Source organism: Polypterus senegalus, chromosome 17 (genome assembly GCF_016835505.1).
Source record: "Polypterus senegalus isolate Bchr_013 chromosome 17, ASM1683550v1, whole genome shotgun sequence".
In the NCBI taxonomy this organism is placed as follows: domain Eukaryota; kingdom Metazoa; phylum Chordata; class Cladistia; order Polypteriformes; family Polypteridae; genus Polypterus; species Polypterus senegalus.
Window position 1 is genome coordinate 20,962,853 of NC_053170.1, and position 23,711 is coordinate 20,986,563.

The window sequence follows — 23,711 nt, forward strand, 5'->3', positions numbered from 1 at the left end:
ATATTACATCAACCTTTCTTCTGGTACATTCTTTATTTACTTGGCCATCTCGGTATTTTTCCTAAACCAGTTCTTCTATTACACTTTGCTGTTCACTTGACCTTTATTTGGTTTCCCACATTTATTAACTCTTTATGCCAGGGGTGCCCACACTTTTTCAGCTTGCGAGCTACTTTTAAAATGACCAGTTCAAAATGATCTACCTACATTAACAATGCTATATATATATATATATACAGTATTCTAGACATACAATAATGGGCGCTAGAACAGTAGTGCATAAACATTAGTAGGAACAATCTATTTTAAATGGCAAGGGACCTTGACCTCATTCTGTTTCTTGTCGTAATTTTTTTTTTTGTCAAAAATATTTTTACAAGAAGCCTAAAGTAAAATAATAATAAAAAAAAAATAGAAACGTATATGACAACACAGTGAGTATAATTAATATGGTCTTAGTGTAAAACGTTATAAGACACAATATCTAAAGAAGCTATTTAGGAAAAATTACCTATTTTTTTACCTCATGAAATGTTTCTATAAAATGTCATTATAGACAACAATTCTTGTAAATATTCTGTCTGAGTTTGGCAACAGTTTGCCTTGATCAGAACCATCTACAACCTTGACAACAACATCTGGAAAACTTCTAACTCTTGATAATGCAACATATAACTGACCGTGGCTGAATACTGGTTCTGTCAAGTAAATGCCAACTTTTTGTAAGGTTTGCTCTTCTGAGTCTTTCTCTTCTAGCGTTTTTCTGACGCTCATTTTCTTTTTCTTCAATCATTCTATTTGCTCGTATTTTTCTTTGTCTTTCAGCCTTTCTTTTGTTGATGTTTACTTGTTGAGCTGACTGTTCTTCCAGGAGATGTTGCTTATATAGGATTTGAGTGTCTGTGTCTTTTGTCCTACTTGACGTGTCCTTTTTTTTTGGGTGGCATGTTGTTAGTTGATATGTCCATAATATTTTCTCTTGCAGTAATACTGGTTTGTATTTCCGTTAAATGCCTGTAATTTTTTCTGACAGTAATATTGGCTTTGATGTCCGTAATATGACTTTAATTTTCTGTCATGACAGTGGGCAATCAGCAAAGTGTCCCCAGCAACTGATTTAATGTGTGGCGTGTAGCTGATAATCGTGACCGTGGCGTCTCCCCAGCAAGTACTGTTTAGTTCCCCAGCAAGTATTTTAATTGGTGCTGGCGTGCAGCTGATTATTGTATGTGTGGCGTCTCCCCAGCAACGGATTTTATGTGTGCGGCCGCGACTACCCAATCAGCACTCTCCCCAGCAATGCTGTCCTTTATTTTCTTATCATGTGCGGCCGTAGCAAGGCCATTCACTGTGTGCCCAGCTTCCAGTGTGTGTGCGTCCACGGTGCCATGCACATGGGCGGGGCACAACACGATGCACGGTGCGGCCCGCGCATGCGCACTTCACCAGAAGAAACACACAGGGGTTTTATTAAAGAGGATACTTATACTGAGTATCAGAGGTGGGGAGTAACAAGTTACATTTACTTGAGTAACTTTTTAAAAACATTGTACTTGTAGTTTTACTGTGCCATACTTTTTACTTTTACTTGAGTACATTTATGAAGAAGAAATGCTACTCTTACTCCGCTACATTGGGCAACACTCGACTCGTTACTTTATTTCCATTAGATAAAGTCTGACAGGCAATTTTCAATCTGTTCTGTGTGGCGTATGCTATCAAGTTGCGCACACGACTTCCATTGCGTCTCCAGCTCTGACGCGAGGTTTTGGATGTTCCCCAAATCAAGGCACTGCAGCTTTGAGGACAGATGTTGCATTTTTCGTTTGAAAGCATTAACTGAGCTAATCATATTGACCATATTGGTTTTCTCTTTTCCTTGCAGCTGTAAACTAAGCTCATTTAACTTGTTGGTCAGATTGGAAAAAAAAATGCCAAGTCTAGCGGCCATTGATCGTTATTAAGTTGCTTGTATTCTGCATGTTTAATGACGAGGAGAAACTCCTTTTTCTCTGGCCAGGGGTCTTGAAATCTCAGCAGGAGTTTCTCCCTAGCCATCTAACTCAACGAAGGCCTCTTTTTATCATCTCTCCATCTTGGAAGGACTTCTTATGCTTAATAATCGAGTGACTCGCCCGGAACGATGCTTCGGTGTGTCTGCTTTTGCTTTTGAATTCAGCCGAGTGAAAAATGACGGCTGTCCGGTTAGTGATTTTAGTTCCCTCTCCTTTCTCTTTCTCAGATCGCGTCAGTTTCGTAGTTTTTATGAACAGTTTGAAAGTGCCTTTCCACATTTTCCTTCTTTGAAATAGCAAGGACAGATCAGACAAATGCACTTGTGACATTGTGAGAGAAAAAATCCCATAAACAACCATTTTTTTTTAAATCCCTTCTTTATTTGATATAAATTGGAAGGCTAACTAGATCACTTAGATAGCCGGAGTTTTGCAGTAGCTCACGCGTTTGATCGAGCGCGCGGGATGACCAGTGTGTTAGAAGAGAAGAGATCTCAGACTTGTACCCTGTATGTCAATCAAGTGGCAAACACCATAGGGAGGATATATGATAGACTAACATTTAAAAAAAACATTTTTTTGAATGCAAAGTGGTCTACAGTACCTGCACTACCTTTGCGATCTACCGGTCGATCGTGATCGACGCATTGGGCACCCCTGCTTTATGCTATTTCTTTAAGATGAATGCTATGTTACCCTAAAATTATTCTTCCACATCCAAGAGCAACATCAGGGACACTCAAGGTGTCTGAGCTTTGGACCTCCATGATCTTTGTTTTATTATCATTTAATTTAGGAAAACTCTTTGCCATCCATGATTTAATATCATTCAAGCACGAATAGACGGTCTGTATTGTCTCAATCTGCTATGATTTTAGGGGTAAATAGATTTGAGGGTCGTCAGCATAGCAACGAAAAGAAAAGCCAGACTTCTTGACAATCAAGCTTAAAGGTAACATATAAATCAAAGAAAGAACTGGCCCAAAGAGGGAACCTTGTGGTACCCCATAAGTAAAAGGGGGTGCTAAAGAGGATGTTCACCCAAGTGAACAGAAAAACTCCCATTGCATAAAAAAGATACAAATCATTTAAGAGCATCACAGGGTGGACTCACACACACATCGGGGACCAGTTTACTAATACCAGATCATCTGACGACCTGCATTTCTTTGGACTGTCTGATGAAACCCAAATGGACACGGAGAGAACATGAAAACTCCGGGATGGCAGGCCATGTAAGAAGAAGGTGGAACAGCAAATGAAAGGCAAACTGAGGGCAATGCCAGTACAATCAGTATACCGAAACGAAAAACTGGGAGACAAATAACAAAATGTGTTGTAAACAATATATATATATATTTTTAAATGTTTAAATAGCTCCTATTTGTTATTTGTTTTTTTTTTTACCTTAATGCCGTTTTGCTTGTTTCTATGTGTGTAGCCATCTTGTTGAAAGTTGCTGCAGTATGCCGGTTGCCTCCATGTGGATGGTGTTGACGTTGCTGGACTGCACCACCATCACCTTGCACCTGTAAAAGATGGCAGCAGTCACATCTCAGTATCCCAATGTGGCATGAAAACAAACACAACTCTTTGAAATGCTTTGGACTGCTGTTTCTTCACATGCCTTTTATTTCTTTCAACCTGGACTTTGCTTCGTTCTTTTGTGCTCTGACTGCACGGCCCAGCAGCAGATTGGAACTGGAATTGGAAACGGGAGGCAAATCTTGTAAAAATCCATAACAGGGAAGTCAAGAAATAAATAACCTTTATTTGTGTCAGCTGGCAAAATAACACAAAATATCCCAAAATAAAGCAAAAGAAGGAGGGTGACCATAAACCCCCGGCTTGAGCACAAAAGGGGCCAAATACAGAATCATTAAACATACAAGATTTATTAGAATAAAAAGGAATAATAAGCCAACAATACTGAAAAGAACAAGATAGTCTTAGAGCAAAGAAGCCAAATCCACAATCCGAAAGAGAAAACCAGGAACAGAAGCAAAATAAATAATAAAATTGGGAGTGCTCTCTCCTCGACGTTCAAGTATACGCACATATGGGGTTGGATTAAACTGCACGACAATGATTATATTTTTATATTATGTACATTAAAGAACCCTCAACAACAAATCAAATCAAATCAGTAATACATTCAACAATTATTATAAAAGTAAAGTTGAATAAATCGGACTCTGCAGCTGCATGAGTAAAAAAATTTGCCATGATAATTTTATTTTGGCGAGCTATTCAAGTAAATTACCACTTTCAGTGAGCAGATGTGGGACAAAAGTTGCACGAAACTAGTAATGTGTGTACTGTAATACCTGTACACTTTACGTAATGTAAAAACGATCTCAAATATTGTGTGTATTACCATTGAACATCAAACAGAAAATTGCGATAATCTCGAAAACCAGTCATTTTTCAAACAAATGCAAAGAGACAAAAAATGCTTAGCGTATTGTGCTTTACTGGAATATGATGTGAAATGATCAAATTTTTAATATTTTCAGGGAAACGTCTCAGGTAAAGTACCACTTCCAGTTAGCAGACATAGCTCAAAAGTTGATAGAAATCTACACTTTGTATTTAATACTTGTGCGCAAAATTTGGTTGACCAAAGTGAAAGCGTACTCAAGTTGTCGTGTTTACATACACACACACACACACACATACAGATATAATTCCAAAAATTGTATTTTCGCACTCAGGGAGGTCTAAAACGTTAAGAGTCAGCAAAATCTCGACACTGAATTTTTGGATGATTCCAATACTTTCCCTATACTTCGTATAAGAAAAAAGTAAAAAATACAAATAGCAGCATTCACAAACTCCTTCACAAACCAAATGATCTCCTACTTCTGAGCCTTCTCTGCTCTGACTTAACTCTTTCAAGGCTGATATTGACTTTTGTCAAAAGGAGGAGTTGGCCGTTATGTTTTTGTTGGACTCTCGTTGCTAGAAGGAAAGTTAGCATAGCTAGATAGAATAGCTTTATTGGTTTGACCAAGATTTGCTGCACCCGTGCGAGTAGCAACGTCAAAAATGGCACTGACATCTGGCGAGAGACCAAAGTGGATGCGTAAAGCAAAATACTCAGTGGACGACGTTGTGCCTATTATCTCTGAACTGGAGTATGACTTGTCGGACTCCGATTTTCATACAAGTGATCAAAAATAAATGTGAGTTTCCAGCTTCAGCCGATTGGTCCCCGGCTAATCTTGGTACTGACAATGTTTGCCAGGGAGGACTGCCACTTAACAATGATAAGAGGTAGAAACCGCTGCTGCTGCCCCAGCCACACGAAGACAGCCTGGCAGCAAGCCTGCCACACATTCTTGGCAAACTGGCAGCCACAGCATGCAACAACATATGTTTTATGTTGATTTCTATGTGAAACCATTGCTTTTCAGAAACTATGCTTTTTGGAGAAAATATTCAGCCCTTAAAGAGTTGAATAGCCAATGGGAGGGCTCAGGAGTGGTGACTTCAGAGTCGCCCCACCCACAAAGAACCAGAAACAGGGGTACATTTAAAAAGACAGTACACAATTAACTCATTCTAATCAAAATCAACAGCAATAATAATTCAAAACTAGCAACAACACCTAAAGTACCCATAAATTCAGATCATTAAACAACATAGGCCCACCTCTAAAGGTTGGCTTCCAGTCGACGCTCAGTCCTCCCATTAAGCCATTGACAGAGAAGGCTAAGGGATGATGATGTCAGGGTGGTCCCGCCTCCTGAGGCTCCCCACAAGAATAGCAAGGAACACAGGCAAACCTGAAGGGACAGTACACCATTAACCAAATCTAAACCAAACTGACAGGAGTAAAACAAAAATCTATTAACCCAGAACTGACAACAAAACATAAAATCCACATACATAGAGATTATAACATAACAGCCATGAAGGAGAAATTGAGTCTGCTCTAGATAGACTGAGGTGTTAACTGGGATAATTGGTATACAAATCAGGGGGCATTGTGGGAGGAATATTAATAACACTGTGGGACCGTCTCAGTGCTTGAAGTGGAACCAAATGACGATGCAGTGACATTTGATCAAAGAGTTCAGGGTCGCCCATCTAGCTGAGATACATCATCAACACTCGACAGACAATCGTGGTGCCCCCCGTGAAGATTTGCTTACAGGTTCCGGTGTTTTCCAGTACACTAAGAAAAGGTACCAGCTCAGTGAAAGTTCAATGTTTGCAAGACAGTGATAGTCACCATGAGTTATGATTGAAAAGTGCATGAAGTTACCAAAGCCGGAATACCTCAAGATTTGATCAAAGATGGGGCAGGGGGGCTGTGAAAATGTACAAAAAGGAAAGGTGCTGAAACTAGAAGAGGCACATACAGGCCCATTTCAAGCACTGGACTCTCTGATGATCTGCCTGGGCTTTGTTTGACCCTCAGTGAACTGACCAGTTTATCAGGAAATTCTGCACACGACTGGTTGGACACGCCTCACCTTTTTAAAGATTTTTCTATTCAGACTATTCGGGTAAGGAGCCTCCTTTCTGCTGCCTGGCCAAACGGCATTCTGCCGAGATTCTCCTCGGGAAAGTGACAAAGCACTTGGGACCAGGAGGCTGTGGGGTTTTAACTTTCCTGGCTGCCGCTGTCTGCTGGATGCATTTTAAATGTGCCCTCGGCGTAACCTCCTGTGTAAGCTGATCCTCGAGCTCAACTAGCAAACACAGCAGGCGGACGGCCTGTGAGAAGCCGTCATGATCTGCTCCTCCTTCTCTCGATGATCCTTTCATTTGGAATTAAAAGAAAACTGGCGATGTGGAAGGGTGCAAGTATGGTGGGAGGCTGAGGAGTTGAATTATTCTCACCTGGACAAAGCTGGCAGCACTGTAAGGTTTAGGTTTTTAGATTTCTCCAGTGCCTTCAGTACCATCCAGCCATCCCTGTTAAGGGGTCAACTCAGAGATATGCAGGTGGGTGAGCCTGTGGTGTCCTGGATAATGGACTGTGTGTCAGGAAGACCACCATCTGTGAGACTTAAGGACTGTGTGAGCAACACTGGAGCACCACAAGGAACAGGCCTGTCTCCTTTATCATCATCACCCTGTAGACACCAGACTGTAAATATAACACTTGCAGAAACTCTCAGATGATTCTGCAGTTATGGGGTGAATTGATAAGGGGGATGAGACAGAGGAGAGGGGTCCAGTGGAGAACTTTGCTTTTTTACTTTCTGCAACTAAATTAGATTAGATTAGATTAGATAGAAACTTTATTAATCCCAAGGGCAAATTCACACACTTCAGCTGCAGCATACTGATAAAAACAATATTAAATGAAAGAGTGATAACAATGAAGGTATAACAGACAATAACTTTGTATAATGTTAACATTTACCCCCAGGGTGGAACTGAAGAGTCGCATAGTGTGGGGTCTCCTCAGTCTGTCAGTGGAGCAGGGCGGTGACAGCAGTCTGTCGCTGAAGCTGCTCCTCTGTCTGGAGATGATCCTGTTCAGTGGATGCAGTGGATTCTCCATGATTGACAGGAGCCTGATCAGCGCCCGTCACTGTGCCACGGATGTCAAACTGTCCAGCTCCGTGTCTACAATAGAGCCTGCCTTCCTCACCAGTTTGTCCAGGCATGAGGCGTCCCTCTTCTTTTTGCTGCCTCCCCAGCACACCACCGCGTAGAAGAGGGCGCGCCACAACTGTCTGATAGAACATCTGCAGCATCTTATCGAACAAAATGTCAGCAAAACCAAGGAACTGCTTATTGACTGTCTCCACACCAAAGAGCCTCCATGTCTGGTCACTTTTCAAGGAGTTTGATTTAGAGGTGGTGCACTCCAACAAAAACTTGGGGGTCCACATCAATGGCGGGTCGGACTGGTCTCATAAAACTGAGGAATTCAATAAGAAAGGGGGGGGGGCGCAGGCTGATTTTCCTTAGGAGACTGAATTCCTTTAATCTGGGAAGTGACATCCTTCACATCTTCTAAAACCTTCAATGCGGTGGCGTGCTGGGTTGGTAACATCAACTTCAAGAGAGGCCCACCAAATAAGGGGTGTTGAGCTCCAGGCCTGGTGGGCCGCAGTGGCTGCAGGTTTTCATTCTAACCCTTTTCCTAATCAGTTTTTACTGCTAATTAACTTCTTTTCCCCTCATTTTAATAGACTTTTTTTAAGGATTCAGTGCTCTGAATTCATTCTTTTCTTCATCAAATGGCAGCCAAACAGAGCCCAACAGATGTCCACCTAAACTGGGGCTTCAATCTCCAACCAGTTTCACTCCAACTAATCTCTTAATGAGAAGCCGATTCTCGCTGTTAATTAAAGCCGTTATTTAATTCCATGGCTTGTTGCTGCTCTCGTTCTGCCACATTTCCAAAACTGTTGATTTTTCTGGTTCTAGTGAAGCATAACCTCCTTTGACTTGTACTGCACACTGCAGGGCCTTCTTAACAGCAACATAGGCCTCCGGGCAAAGTAGTGTGCTGGGGCCCCTGTTTTGACAGCAGAACAGAAACATAGGTAGGCATCAGAAACATCTCTGCTCCTGGGGCCCCCAGCCAGTGCCCATACGTTAGGACGGCCCTACTCAGGGTGCTATATAACCGAACATCCTATTAGCCTTCTTGATTCCTTCTAAACATGGTCTGGATGTGGACAGTGACAAGGCCACTGTGACTCTTAGATCCTCCTCAGAAGGTGTGCTCTCAAGTTTCAGACGTTCCATTGCCTATTCAGATGTAACATTTTCACTTCCAACAGTCAACACCTTACATTAATTTAAATTAAATCTTATTCACCACCAATCAATCCCACCGTAATGATTCTGAATTAACTGCTGGTCCACCTAGTTTGCTATCATCTGAAGACATAACCAGCTTGTTAATTATATTCATATTCTGTTCATTTTAACATATTAGAGGCTGCTGAATAGTCGGTAAAGGACATTAAAAGGACACTATGCAGGTTGTGCTGCTCTTTGGCCCGACCCACTGTCATGGGCAGAGTTTAAGGGGCCACCCCAATGGATGTGCTATGTTACTAACATAAGTCTCAACTGCTCCCATCCTGGGACTGCTGGCCATAACAGGACTGGAAAGGCGGAGCCAAAAGCTGGCAGCTTGTGGGAAAAAAAAGTGAGGGGTGGAGCCAAAGACAATACCAGCTCCTCCCATCAGTGCCATTTTCCATGTTAAGAGCTGGGGGTGACTCACTTCTGTGGCTGCTTTTGTGATAGTGTGTAGGTTATACTCAATTTGAGTCTGAGTTACCCATCCTAGACGCCCAATATGTGTGTCTAATCAGCCATGGCACGAGAGACCTGCACCACTGGCTGCTGTAAGACCCCGATGGGTGCCAGCAAATGCCAAGATGTGTGGTACTAAGTCCTCAGTTGGGTGGTACAGGAGGATTAGAATGTGCACACACAGGCACACACACACACACAGCACTCTAATGCCTTCGGGATTACGGATCAGCACTCGGCACGGATTACCGGAGCGCCTTGCTACAAAAATCCTCTTTGAGGAGGTTCGAAGTGGCCTGCCATCGGTCACCATACCCACTCCAGTGGGTGACCAGTTGATTGTTATTTTTATTGTGCAGGACATTAAAGGGGTGCAAATGACATCAAAATTAGGGACAAAGCAAAGAACACACTCTTATAGGACCAGGTTCATTGTTATTTTTCAATTGTCTATTATTTTTGATGTTGATGATTTTTCATGCTTTTTTGCTTTTATGTAACTGTTGTTAATATGGTTAGGATTATTTATGGGTTAGTATTGATGTATTATGTATATTGTATATGCTGTAGGCTTATGTTCTTTATGTTCTGTGGGCGGGGCCACTCTGACATCACTGTTGCTGGGACCGCCCCCTGACCGTACGTTCTGGTGGAAGCGGTGGTCCTAGCAGTGTGTCTTTGAGAACTGTGGAGACTGCCCATCCATCCATTATCCAACCTGCTGTATCCTAACTACAGGGTCACGGGGGTCTGCTGGAGCCAATCCCAGCCAACACAGGGCACAAGGCAGGAAACAAACCCCGGGCAGGGTGCCAGCCCACCACAGACTGTGGAGACTGGCATCTGCTTATATCAATTTTATCTCAAATGTTGGAAGTCACTTGGGATAACAGCATCAACCAAATAAATAAATGTAAATAAGAATAAGAGATGTCTGTTTTTAATACATTTTATAAACCTTTCTGAAAGCATGTTTTTGTCATTATGGGTTACTGAATGTACATCGTTGGGCAAGAATGGCAAAAGTACTCATTTAAATTGAAACCTACAACACAATAAAGTGTGTACGAGTGAAGGGGGTCTCAATACTTTCTGAACCCACTGTATTTGGCGGCAGGACAATGAGGTTCTAGTCTGTTTTGTGGGTCTTTTTGATGGCTCTAGTTAAGGAAGCCTTTCAAATCGGGGTAAGTGCTCAGGGTTCACGTCCTCAGCTTGCTCTCTCATCCCTTCTTGGTGTTTCTTTGTGCTTTTGCCTTTTTTTATTGTCATCCGCCCCATTTTCCAAGTAACAATGCCTGCCCGTCTGCAAGTATGTTTCAGTCGTCTTTCCTGAAATGGCTTCATCTCATTTTATGCCTGAGGAAGCGTTCCACCTTTTACCATCTTGAGTTAGATCCTAGTGGTCACTCAGTGTCCAATGTGAGGCCCACTATGCATTGTGGGAGAGCAGAAGGGGTGACATGGCACAGTGGCACTTGGCTCACACCCTGTCAGATGCTTTCTGCGTGTTAACCAAGAAATGATGAATACAAAATCAGCCAAATGGAAGCCATAGCTGTTATTGCACTCCTGCTTTGCAGAGGTGGACTGGATGAAAGACCCCAATGTGTTTGACTACTGGAAAAAATTCAATGAACGGCCGCCCTGTTGCCTCCAGTAACATCCAGGAGCTTGTCGTGCCAAATGGTTTCACATAATGTCAAGACCTGGCACCTCAGACTTACCCATTTGTTTAATGAGGCTGGTTAATTTAAGCTTAGGGTCACGAGGAGCTGGTGTCACCCATATTGGCATTAAGTGCGTCCATATTGAGGCCCTCCTACTATGTCTGCCATCTGCCCTTAACTCCTATAGGCCCACTGTCAGCTACAAGAAGGGGCATTACCTGTTTCCGCTGGGGCGCTATATCAAGAACAGCAGAGACACATCCATTCGTGCAGTCACAGGGGGCCATGGAGAATCCATGATTGCCCTCCAGCTGCATGTGAAGGCACTAGAAACACAAAAGGGCCTCAAATTCAAAGCTTCACGTTTTAAAACAGAGGCAGAGGAGGAGAGGAAAGTCCAGTTTAAACCGGATAGGCCTCTTCATGACATGTAAAGTAGTTCTGGTTCAAATCAAGGGCTGTGGCGCTCAATGAGGCATCCCCAGGCGAAATAAACGAAAAAGCGACGGCCGCTTCTTGGCAATGCAAAGCACAGGAGAAGGAGTTGGAGCCTCGGGTGGCACACGTGCTCTCCACAGCCCTGCTCTGCCAGTTTGGTACAAATGTGTGCAGTTCCATTCTTGATTCAATAAAGTGCCCTTCACAAAAAACAAAAATCACTAAAGACCAACAAAAGTACAAAACGCTGCTGCTGCGTCCCTCTCCTCCACCACAGTAAGTGATCTACAGGAAGTCTATCTATCTATCTATCTATCTATCTATCTATCTATCTATCTATCTATCTATCTATCTATTCTACAGAGCCTATTCTATCTATCTATCAATCTATCGATCTATCTATCTATCTATCTATTCTACAGAGGCTATTCTATCTATCTATCTATCTATCTATCTATCTATCTATCTATTCTACAGAGCCTATTCTATCTATCTATCTATCTATCTATCTATCTATCTATCTATCTATCTATCTAGTGCCTTTAATCTATCTATCTATCTATCTATCTATTCTACAGAGCCTATTCTATCTATCTATCTATCTATCTATCTATCTATCTATCTAATACTGAATGCGCACTCTGGACACCTTTCCTCCACAAACACTCCACCCGGCCAATGTGTCCATACTATGGAAACCGAGGATAACTCAAGTGGCGAAGGGGAATCCCCTCTTTCTGCCTAGGGCAACATGTGGACTTTGACTGGCACTGCCCCACCAACGCCCATCAGGTGGAGTTTGGCTATCGTGCAGTAAAGCACGACGCTGGCACCATAAAGTCCTCCTCCTCTGACCCCAAATAACTCCTGTCTGGCTCACTTAATTAGTCTGTGCTTCAGATGTAAAGAACGACACTATAGCTCTTTGAAATGGTGTGCATTATAGAACTAAAAAAAGGCAAGAATCCGTAACACTGAAGCAAATACATGCAGCAATGACACCTGCTGTGTGACCAGACTGTCCAGCGTCTTGAGACCCCTAATCCTGAGGTTGACAGAAGTAAGGCACTACTGTATATTGGCGCTGGTCCTAGAAGAGCAGAAGTCCATGAGCACTTAAATGCTGTTAAGTGGAAAGCAACTGCTTTTAGCAAAGCGCCATAAGGGGGGGGCCCTCCAGCAGATCACCTTTCAATCCTATATAGCACCCTACACTAACACCACATAAAGCATTTAATTAATTAGCTGAAGGCGACTTACCACATTTGAGATATAACTAGTTACATTTCTTTTGCTTATCCAATTGGCACACAGGCAAGCAAAGTGACCTGCTTGTGGTCACACTGTGTCATTAGTGGGATTTGAACCCACAACCTCAGGGTCTGAAATCCAAAGTCTTAACCACTACACCACACTCCCTAGTCAAAGTAAACACTACTATGACCTCATTCTTTCATTTCATTTCATAAAAGACACAAGGCCAGCTTTGAGCTCTGCTTGGCTTTCTCTTTTCGGGGCTGGCATGGCTCCTGATCAGCTCCCCACACTCACGCTCCAGCACCTCCATGTCAACACAAGCTGTTAAGTCAATCCGCTGACCTTGCTCCTTGATCCTTGAACACACCCATCCATCTGTTCATCCACTTTCTGAACGTTCTCCATGCCAAGATGACAGGGAGCTGGAGCCTATCCAGGTGGCATCAGGTGCGCGACCAGCCAAATTTGTACAACAGTAGAACTAACCACTGTAGCCCAAAATACTCACTCATCCATCCATTTACTGCATTTGTACTGTCCAGTTCAGGGTTGTAGGGACTGGAGTCTGTCCATTTGGAAACAAGCATCAAGAACATGGCTGGAACCAGCAACAAACAAAGTGCCAGGCTTTATCAGGACACAGTAATACCTACACTCACACTGCCTAAAAACGGGAGGTAACAATGAACTTCACCCAAAAGTCATTCTGGTGATGGACCAGACCTGAGACTTCAGAAAAAATCCAGTCAGGAGCCAAGAGGACATGCCAACCCCACACGGGCACTGGCTAGACTAAGAGCTGAAAGTGAAACAGCAGCGCTCAAGACTCAGTGACTTGGCCCAGAGCTGTGCCCATTAACTGGGAACATAAAACAAGGGGCACTGCCAATGACCGGAGTACTACAGAAGAGCCACAGCCCACCTGCCTGGGGGCCCTGATCGAGCGAATCTTAGTTAGGACATCAACTCTGTCTTTAACTTGGCTTCTTATCTTTTTACCTCCTTTATATAGCTCTTTTCATATCTATTATATAGTGCCTTTCATATCTATCTATCCATCCATCCATTATCCAACCCGCTATATCCCAACTACAGAGTCACGGGGGTCTCCTGGAGCCAGTCCCAGCCAACACAGGGCACAAGGCAGGAAACAAACCCTGGGCAGGGTGCCAGCCCACCGCAGGGTGCATATCTATCTATCTCCTTTAAATAGTGCCTTTTGTATCTATACCTCTTATATAGTGCCTTTCATGTCTATCTACCATCTTTATATTGTCAATGACATAACATACCTATCTCTGTCATTCAGTGCCTTTCACGTCTATCACTTATATAGTGCCTTTCATACTTATCTATGCACAGTATATCATTTACATAGTGCCCCTCATATCTCTCCCTCTTATATAGTGCCTTTCACATCTATCTATCCCATTTGTAGTGCCTTTCACATTTATATTACATATATCCTTTCATATCTTTCTTCTATATAGTACCTTTCCTAGTTTTATGCATTATATAGTGCCGTTCCATCTACATATTTTATATGGTGCCTTTCACATCTATTAGCACCATTTATGCATATATCTGCATAGCTAACATAACACAACACTCTCAAGGCCGCTTAATCCAAATCAGGGGTACAGGGAGCTGCAGTCTACTCCCGTGGCCTTGGGCACAATTTAGGAACCAGTCAAGGGCAGGTTGCAGGTTCATCTCAAGGCCCACCCTGACCTGCTTGTCTTTGGGGTTATGGGAGGAAAGACCATGCAAACATAATGTGGGATCAATGAGGACGCAACACTAATCACTGAGCCACCATCCTGATCTCTATCTAAAATACTTCTACATTTTTTAAGGTCTTATCGGTGTAATAATTTTGGTGAACCGGTTTACAAAGTGGGAGTTAAAGACAGACACGTGCTATCTGCATGTGCTGTAATACTATTTGGAACATTTTGATTTTTTTGTTTAAGGTAACACCATTGGTGATTTTTGCTTCTGTGTAATGCCATCCATGGGTCTGTTGAAAACGAAATGTAAAAGTTCACTTGGGCCCTTTTAATGCGAGTTCTTCACCGAATTGCTTTGTTTCGTTGCCGTTTCCATCATGACCAAATACAGACTTATACTAACTTGATCCTGGCCGCACTTTTCCGTATACTGCCTGTCGTCACCACGCCGTTTTATCACTCTTCTCTATTCTGACCACACGTCTTGACCGCCGTCCGTCTCGCTCTCTCCACTCTCGCTCGTCTAAGCCTCAGGCGGTCAGTCTGCTTTCGTCACGCCAGTCCCCGGACACTCCACTTCTCGTAGTTCGCGCGGACACGCATGCGCTGACGCACCCGGCTCCCGCCAGTCTCCTTTCAATGACGTCAGCGCTCTCCCTGCCTGTGAAAATCCCGCAGGGGCGAGGCTTAGTTAGTCAGAGAGCTGACGGGAGGGAGTCGGCAAACCGCAGCTTGGAACTGGAGGATCTGTTCGAACTTTTACGGGGGAATTTTAATTGAACTGCTCTTCCCTGGAAGTACATGCCGAGCACATCACTTTTGTTTGAACTTGAAAACTGATGAGCTCAGCTGGGCTCTTGTCCAAACTAAACAAGTTCAAAAACGTGCGCTTCTCGTAACATTGACAGGCGTGATTTGAAAATTGGAGCGTTTAATTTATTTTTAGTTACTTCATAAGTGAGTCACGTATCACACAATTGTTTATTATGTATTTTATAACAACGAGTCAGGTTAAAAATAGTAGTAATAAATGATTTCAGTAAGGCGCGTTAGCAGACTAGTCGATTTTAACAGCACTTTACAATGTCATATAATTAAAAACGCCCAATAGCTTTACAGTCAGTAGAGTCAGTGATGGAAAAATGACTTCCACTGATGTGCTGTTTTTTTAGATGTTGGTTGAGTTGAGTCTCTGACTAATTGTAATTTCTTAATTATAAAATGGTTGAAAGAAGTACCTGATGGAGAGTTACACCTCTGCTAAAGCTAAAATTGTGGACTGCTTTGAGAAATCCTGAAGAATTATGCTGTGCTGATAATACAGCAGTGAGGTTGTTTTTAGTGTAACCAAAATACTGAGGACGGAATTGTTCACAGAGTGACACTTGAATAATTCACCGCTTCTTACATTCGGGTCTGGTAAAGTGACTTTTTTATGCTTTTAACTTTAATGGTTAACTTACCTCAGGAGCGTGGGCACATCCGCCTCTCTCAGCCTTTAAATAACCTCTGCTGGAGATCCATTCCTGCCATAAGGAGAGAAAAACATATATACATATAAAAGATATGAAAATATACAACACTGAGGAAACGTACTCCCAGGGATGTTTATGTGTGTAATTTAGCTTAAAATGATCACATTTGCTGATATTAGATAGATAGATGGATATAACTGTAGTTGTCCTCAGGGGAATATTTAGCTTTTTATAGAAAGTATTGTAAGTGTGTAGTACTAGGATGTTGCACTGTGTTAGCCATTTTAGAGGTAGTGAGAAGTCAGGCAAATGACTCGTTTTATTGAATTTTTAGTTAGTCAGTTATAGGTGTCAGTTTGCTTGACTTCTCATTACAGAAACAATTTAAATAAATACACAAACACACACACACAGTATGGTTTGAACACACACCACCATGACTAAAAAGGAAGACAGTTTTCAAAAGAAAGAAAAGAAAACTTCTGGCTTGGCAGTCCCAGTCCCAGCGCTGCACTATGCAGGTGTATTGCTGTTGGTATAACGGACCCCCAGTCGTGTTTCTCGACCCACTTCTACTAAATGATTCATTGGCTGAAAGTCCTCAGTGCTGGTGTGTCACAGAGAGAAGACGAGCCGCATTGTTCATAATGGCGCTGAGTTTTGTTTGGATTCTCTCCTTTGCTGTGTCCTGCAGGGGGTCCAGCGTTTGTGTCCCATAACTGAGCCTGCCCTTTTAATCAGGTTGTCGATCTGGTGGGCCTCTCTTAGGAGCCCAGCACACCACAGTGTAAGAAATCAGCCTGACCCTCACAGAGCTGGAAGAAGATGTGAAGGAACGCAGTCTCCTAAGGAAGAAGAGTCCGCTCTGCCCTTTCTTCTGTAGTTCCTCTGTGCTCTGAGACCAGTCCAACCTGTCATTGATACGGACCCCTAAGTACTGTTAGGGGCGGACCACCTCTACATCCGCTCCCTGAATTGTGACCGGACATTCTTTGGTGCGACAAAACTCGGTCATCATTTCTTTGGTGATGTTGAGTTGCAGACAATTCTCAGAGTTCTCCACCGGACTCCTCTCCTCTGTCCCATTCCCGTTGTCAATACGCCCCATGACTGCAGAATCATCTTAAAAGTTGTGCAAGTCACATATTTATATTTTTATATATTTATAGTCTGAGGTGTACAGAGGAAGAGGAGGAGGAGGAGGAGCAGGCGCTGATACAGCACATTGCCACACCCAACTCAGGATCCCAGATCAGGACCCGAGTGCAGCCTTGCAACGGGTGACACCTCAGCACCACACCAGTTAGATGGAGTGTACAGAGCAAAGACAAAATAAATGTAACGTGAAATGCGACAATAAATGAATAAAAACACAATGATATTTGAACATAAATAACTGAATGTTCGCGAAATGTGCTTTTTGTTGCCTATTTCTTTCATTTATTTACTTTACTGACACCTCGCACAACATGAAATACGCAGTAAAATGGAACCTGTCAAAGTCGAGAGGGCCTGCGGTGGGCTGGCGCCTTGCCCGGGGTTTGTTTCCTGCCTAGTGCCCTGTGTTGGCTGGGATTGGCTCCAGCAGACCCCTGTGACCCTGTAGTTAGGATAAAGCGGGTTGGAGAATGGATGGATGGATGGAAGTTGAGAGGGCGGGCCCTAGTGAATTCTGCATTTTGATTGGAAGCTGCACTCCGTGTGGCAGCCCGCTGTCAACGAGCCATCCAGCCCTGCCCATCTCCGGCACAATCCGCTGGCAGCTACAGTGCTAGAATATTTAGATGAGATGATGTCACGATTTACAATAATATCTAAAAATATTTCTGCTTTAAATACAATAATTCGTTTTGAGAGGCGATGCCGGGGTCCTGCGGCTGGAGGGGGTCTGCCAATGGAGGTTTGTAGCCAGACTCTACTGGAGAATCCAGAGAAGCCCTCCCAAAGTGGGTGCTGGCACAGCGTGCGTTCCAGTCAGGAGCTGGGCTGAGGTCACACACCCCAGGACCATCACAAACCAGACAGACGACTCCAAAGACTTTTGGCTGCCTTCATGCTCACCCTCAGACGTCCTAGTTTGGGTTTTAAAGAATTCCCAGTCGTGTCTGCAATTCCCATTTGGAGCTCCGATGCACACAGACTCTTTGGCTTCTGCCACTTGGGATGGCAGATTGCTTCAGAAATCTATCATGTTACATTTGGCTCCTGGGCTTGACTTGAATTATTTGGCCATTAAGAGCTGCCATATGTTTCTTCGACAAGCACAACGCGGCGCGGCCTCCCGGCTCCTGGGGTGCGCCGCCTGTTCTGTGCAGCGCGGGCCCTGCGCGTCAAGGAGGAAGCGAGGAGATAAACACAATGACAGGAGCGTTTTTATGGCACAGATTCACGGGCTTAGCAAGCCACCCTTGTGAACGTGCGTCCCTTATCAGCAGAGACCCCCAAAGACAGAAACGGTCAGCGAGTCGGACTTCCAAATGAATGAAAAGGCCCGGCTTGGAACGCTCAAAGATGGTCAGCTCTTTATAACTGAAACCGGCATGAGACTACCAGCACTCCACAGGGCAGTCAGTATGTAAGAAATGGGCTCTAAACGGCCCACAGGAGCGACAGGGAGTGTGCCCTGCAGTAGACTGGCACGCTCCTGTCTTGGGCTCAGTGTTGCCAGAGTGGGCTCCTGCTCCCTGAAACCTTAAACTGGGTAAACGGGTTTGGTAAGGGATGGATGAATTCAAATCTATTATATGTACTCTAAGTATATACAGGGTGGTCCAGATCTAATTATGCAGATCCTGATCATCTGGATGACTTTGATTTATGCGGAGACGATTCCAGTTCGGCGCGGAGACGATTCTTCATGTCGTCTGTTCGCACACTTCTCGATGGTCCAGGATTTTTCGGGTGATTTTCTATGTAATGAACTTAATAAGTTATAGCGTAATGAAAATTGCATAATTAGATCTGGACCACCCTATAGTGCCTTTAGACAGACGTCTACTATAAGGGTCTATAAACAAAAAGGAGGATTAGTGGGTTAAGTGGGGAGAGGAGGGGATTGAGAGATGTCACCGTCTCAGCCTGTGACCTGAACGCTGGAGCGAGTCTGAGCAGAGGGGCTTTAAGTAAAGGGGAGTGAGGGCAAGAGTGAGATGGAGTGAGAAAAGTGATGAAGGCAACCCGAGAAACGGGGTGAGAGAAACAGAATGACAGAGACAGTGGGAGAGAACGAAAAAGGTAATTAATGAATGATCAAAAAGTCCTTTCCATCAACATAACAAAAGTAGCACATCAGCAACACAACTCAACACGAATGAGAAGAAACAAATCCATCCATCCATTCATCCATCATCCAACCCGCTATATCCTAACTACAGGGTCATGGGGGTCTGCTGGAGCCAATCCCAGCCAACACAGGGCACGAGGCAGGAAACAAACCCCGGGCAGGGCGCCAGCCCACCGCAGAGAAGAAACAAATCCCAAATCACAATTCAAAAAAGAAAAAGCAGTTCCCGATCCTGAAGTTTACCAGTTGCTTCACTTACACGCCACCCTTTTTACCAAAGCCTTTTACGTTACATCTTCACCTGAAGAAGGGGCCTGAGTTGTCTCGAAAGCTTCCATATTGTAATCTTTTTAGTTAGCCAATAAAGGGGGTCATATTGCTTGACTTCTCACTACATCCATAATACAACACCCTAGAACTAGAAAAGCCTCCAAATTCGACGTCATTTGATTGAAGTTGTACTCCCAATAATCTGTCACCTGGCATTCACCAGACCAGCAAACATCTCGAAAGTCCTCTCTGATCGGACCTTAGAAATGGCTAACTGCCTATCCGATCAGGTCATTCTCAGTCTTCCATTCCGTCGGATTCTCCGAAACGCCATAAATAAATAGTTTCAAGATATGGTAGGAACAACAGAAAGAGAGGAGGAAAGAGGCAGACGGCTAAAGCAGATGAGATAGCAGTACAGACGTACTCTCGGCCCCCATAGACAGGACAACTGGCTGAGACTGAAGGACCAATCAGTGAGACACAGGAGTTAGCAGCAATGATGCCATGCAGCACACGCCCTTGTGAATCGTCAGGGCTACAAATGCCACCAGGCCAACTCCTTTATCTGCTCCTGTTCAAAGGTGGCCCATACAAAAGCCACCAGGCCGGCTCCTCTTATCAGTGGTCCTCGATGGTGACTCAGCACTCATGTCGTGTGGAGCTCCTTCCCCTGTGCCCCGTCCAGTGAAGTCACTCCTTTATCTGAAGCAGCAGGGACCGTGTGAGCCGTCACTGTCCTCTGGTGTACTGCTGTTGATGTGGAAGTCTTTGATTCGACATTTTACTTCTGCAGCAGCTGATCAGTTTGCCTCAAGCCATCTTCTCAGGCCCATTCCAGCAGGGTTCACCTGAATTAATGAAGTGGCGCACTTGGATTATCTCTAAAGTGATTGTGCCCAAATAGATTTGACAACTGTAAGGTCCAGTCCAGTCCTGGCTACTCTGGAACCCAAAAGAGATTTTGGTGCAGTCCAGTCAGTGTGGGGGGCTCAAGGAAATGGCACACTTGGAACCAACTGTGGCACAACGATGGGAGTAAAGAAACAGAGAGATTCACGGTATCCATTAAACCAGAACCTGCCGAGATGAACTGGTGGCGTCCTACTGGTCATAAAAAGAGCAGCCAGTGGCTGCCGGGACAGGACTGTCAGATCTTATAAAAAGTTTGACAAGGCCTGATGAAAAGGGGAGAACAAGAGAGTGAGAGAAAGAAAGAAAGAAGAAAGATTTTAAAGTCAGCTTTATTAATTAATAATCAACAAAGCACTTACATTATCTCATAAGTAAAGAAACAAAGAAACACACAACTCATCCCAAAAGAAAAAGAAAACAATACCTAATTTAATTTCAAATAAGAAAAAATCAATTCCTAATTCTCAAATATGATACATTTTCCTTTCACAAAAGAATTAACGTTTAAGGTCATTTTGTAGAATTTATACTCTAAGGACACTCTGGCTTTCACAAGGCCACGAAACATCCTCATCACGTCACATTATAAATGGCCAGCTTGGCCTGTTCAATGAGGACATTTCATTGAGCCTGATCACTCTTATTTCCAGAAACACAAGACAGAAAGAAAGAAAGAAAGAAAGAAAGAAAGAAAGAAAGAAAGAAAGAAAGAAAGAAAGAAAGAAAGAAAGAATGAAAACGAGAAAATGATAGAATGTGAAGGGGACACAGTGAGAGAAAAGAGTGAGAGTGAGATAAAGAGAGAGAAATGAAGAAAATTAAAGAGAAAGATATATACAGTGTGGCAAGTGGATGGGGGCAGTACCCAGCCAGAACGCCCAGAAGGACCAGAAGAGGGAGTACGTCTCCTCCGGACCACGAGAGGACAGCCGCCCTGGTTGGTATGGGGACCACGGGGACAGAGCACAGCATCTCAACCCTATAGGGGCCCGTGGTCTCTGCCAGGGGGCACCCGGATGCCTGAGAAGCCCTGGACATCAGCACTTCCGCCACACCTGGCGGTCCTGGGGGAAGGAAAACCAGGGACACCCGGAGTACTTCCGGGTGCCCAGCTGGCACTTCCGCCACACCAGGAAGTGGCGGAAGTTCATCAGGTGGCACCTGGAGCACATCCGGGTGAACATAAAAGGGGCCGCCTCCCTCCATTTGAGAGCTGAAGTCGGGTGGAAGAGGATGAAGCCTGGAGGAGAGGAGAGGAGAGGAGTGGAGGCGGTCAGAAGGACAGGCATTGAGGAAAAGGCCTGGACTTGAGGGTGCTTGGTGCAGGGGCACTGGGTTGTGTGCGGTATTGTAAATAGTGAAATGGATAATAAGCGTGTTGTCAGGGATGCCAGGGGCCATGACCCGGCCGGGACGCCAGGAGGGACCGGAAGAGGGTCAGAGCCCTGCCTGGATCACGTGGGGTTTGCCTTCCGGGTTGCTTTGGGGGCCACGGGTCAAGGGCATGGAAGCCCTTCCCTGTAGGGGCCCGTGGTCACCGCCAGGAGGCGCCCCAATGCCTTGGGACTTGTTTCCCCAGCACTCCCGCCACACCAGGAAGTGCTGGGGGGAAGACTTTGGAGGATACCCGGAGAGCTGCCGGGAGAACAGCCGGCACTTCCGCCACGCTGGGGCGTGGCTAGAGGAGGAATGCCGGGAACACCTGGGGCTCATCCGGGTCCTGTATAAAAGGGGCCGTCTCCTTCATTGAAGCTGGAGTCGGGTGGAAGTAGGACGAAGCAAGAGGAGTGTGGAGGCGGCCCGAAGAAAGGCATTGTGGCCAGGATTTGGAGGACTATTTGGGGTTTGTGCACGTGACTGGGTCTTTGTGACCTCTATTATTGTGTAAATATTGTAAATAAACGTGTGGTGGTGTTTAAAAACAAGATGTCCGCCTGTCTGTGCCCGGGTGGCGTTCACAGTGTATTTGGGTGCAAACCACCGGTGTTTGCCTGTCTGTGTCTGGGCTCTTTCCCCACAACATATATATATATATATAGAGAGAGAGAACATGAAAAAGGGAGCAAGAAGGAAAAAAGAGACTGAAAGAGAAAAAACAAAAGAGAAAAATGAAAGGGCAAGAAAGAAAGAAAGAAATAAAGAAAGAAAGAGAAAGAAAGAAAGAAAATGATAGAATGAGAAGGGAACACAGTGAGAGAAAAAAGAAATAGAGTGAGAGTGAGATAAAAAAAGAGAAATGAAGAAAATTAAAGAGAAAGATATATATATATATAGAGAGAGAGCATGAAAAAGAGAAAACTGCTAAAGAAAGAAAGAAAAAGGGAGCAAGAAGGAAAAAAGAGACTGAAAGAGAAAAATGAAAGGGCGAGAAACAGAGATAGGGAAAGAAAGAAAGAAAGAGAAAGAAAGAAAGAAAAAGAAAATGTGAGGGAATGATTAATGTGAAAAAGAAACTGAAGAGAGAAAGGTAAGTGAGGCAGAGAGAATGAAAGAAAGAAATGACAGGGCAAGAAAGAGCGAGAGAATTGAGGAGAACAAGGCAGTAAGAGAGAGAGAGATAAAGAGCAAGATAAAGAAAGAAATGGAGACAATTTGAGAAAGGGGAGAGAGAGGGAGAATGAAAGAGAGACAAAACGGCAGAGCAAGAAAGAAAGGGGAGACGGAGAGAATGACAGAGAGAAAGAGAATAAGAGAAAGGGAGAAAGAGAGGGAGATGGCGAGATGAGGAGAGGGAGGGCGAGTGAGCGGCTGAGCAGATCCTACCTGCCAGAGGGAGAGTGTGCGAGTGTGCGAGTGTGCGAGTGTGCGAGTGTGCAAGTGTGCGAGTGCGCGAGGTGACCTACATACAGGACGCGCTGAGCCGCCATAACTCAGCTTTCTTCTTAGTGTCCGCGGTCAGGATGAACACAGCCGACTTTTTTTCCCAGTTTTGTTTTTCGATTCTGCTAATTTCCGGTAGTTAATGAAACTGCTTGCAAATTCATCTTCAGATGGAGAGTCTCAAAACTTGAATTTTGATTTTTTAAACTAGCAAATGCCATTTTTAAAGTAATAGAGTACCCAGTGTCTGTGTGGGGTGTGCACCTTCTCCTATTGTCCACTCACTCCCTATAAGACTTAGTTTACTGGGTGGCTGCCGACTGGCCACAGGGATGGTGTCGTGTGACAGCCTGGTGCCCGGCCCACTGTTTCCTGTGTTGCGCCTATTGGGGTGACGATCAGCTTTGGCACTCAGTGACCCTCGATTGAAGTAAGTGGACTTGAAAGTGTTCTGCTACGCTTCTGTCAATCCAATGTGGCCATCAATGTGCTTTAACTCCTTTCATGTGAGGCACAGTGGCGCAGGGATCTGCTGTCCCAGGTGTTCTCCGTGTGTCTGTGTGGGTTCTTCTCCTGCATCCCAAAGAACTGCATGGTGT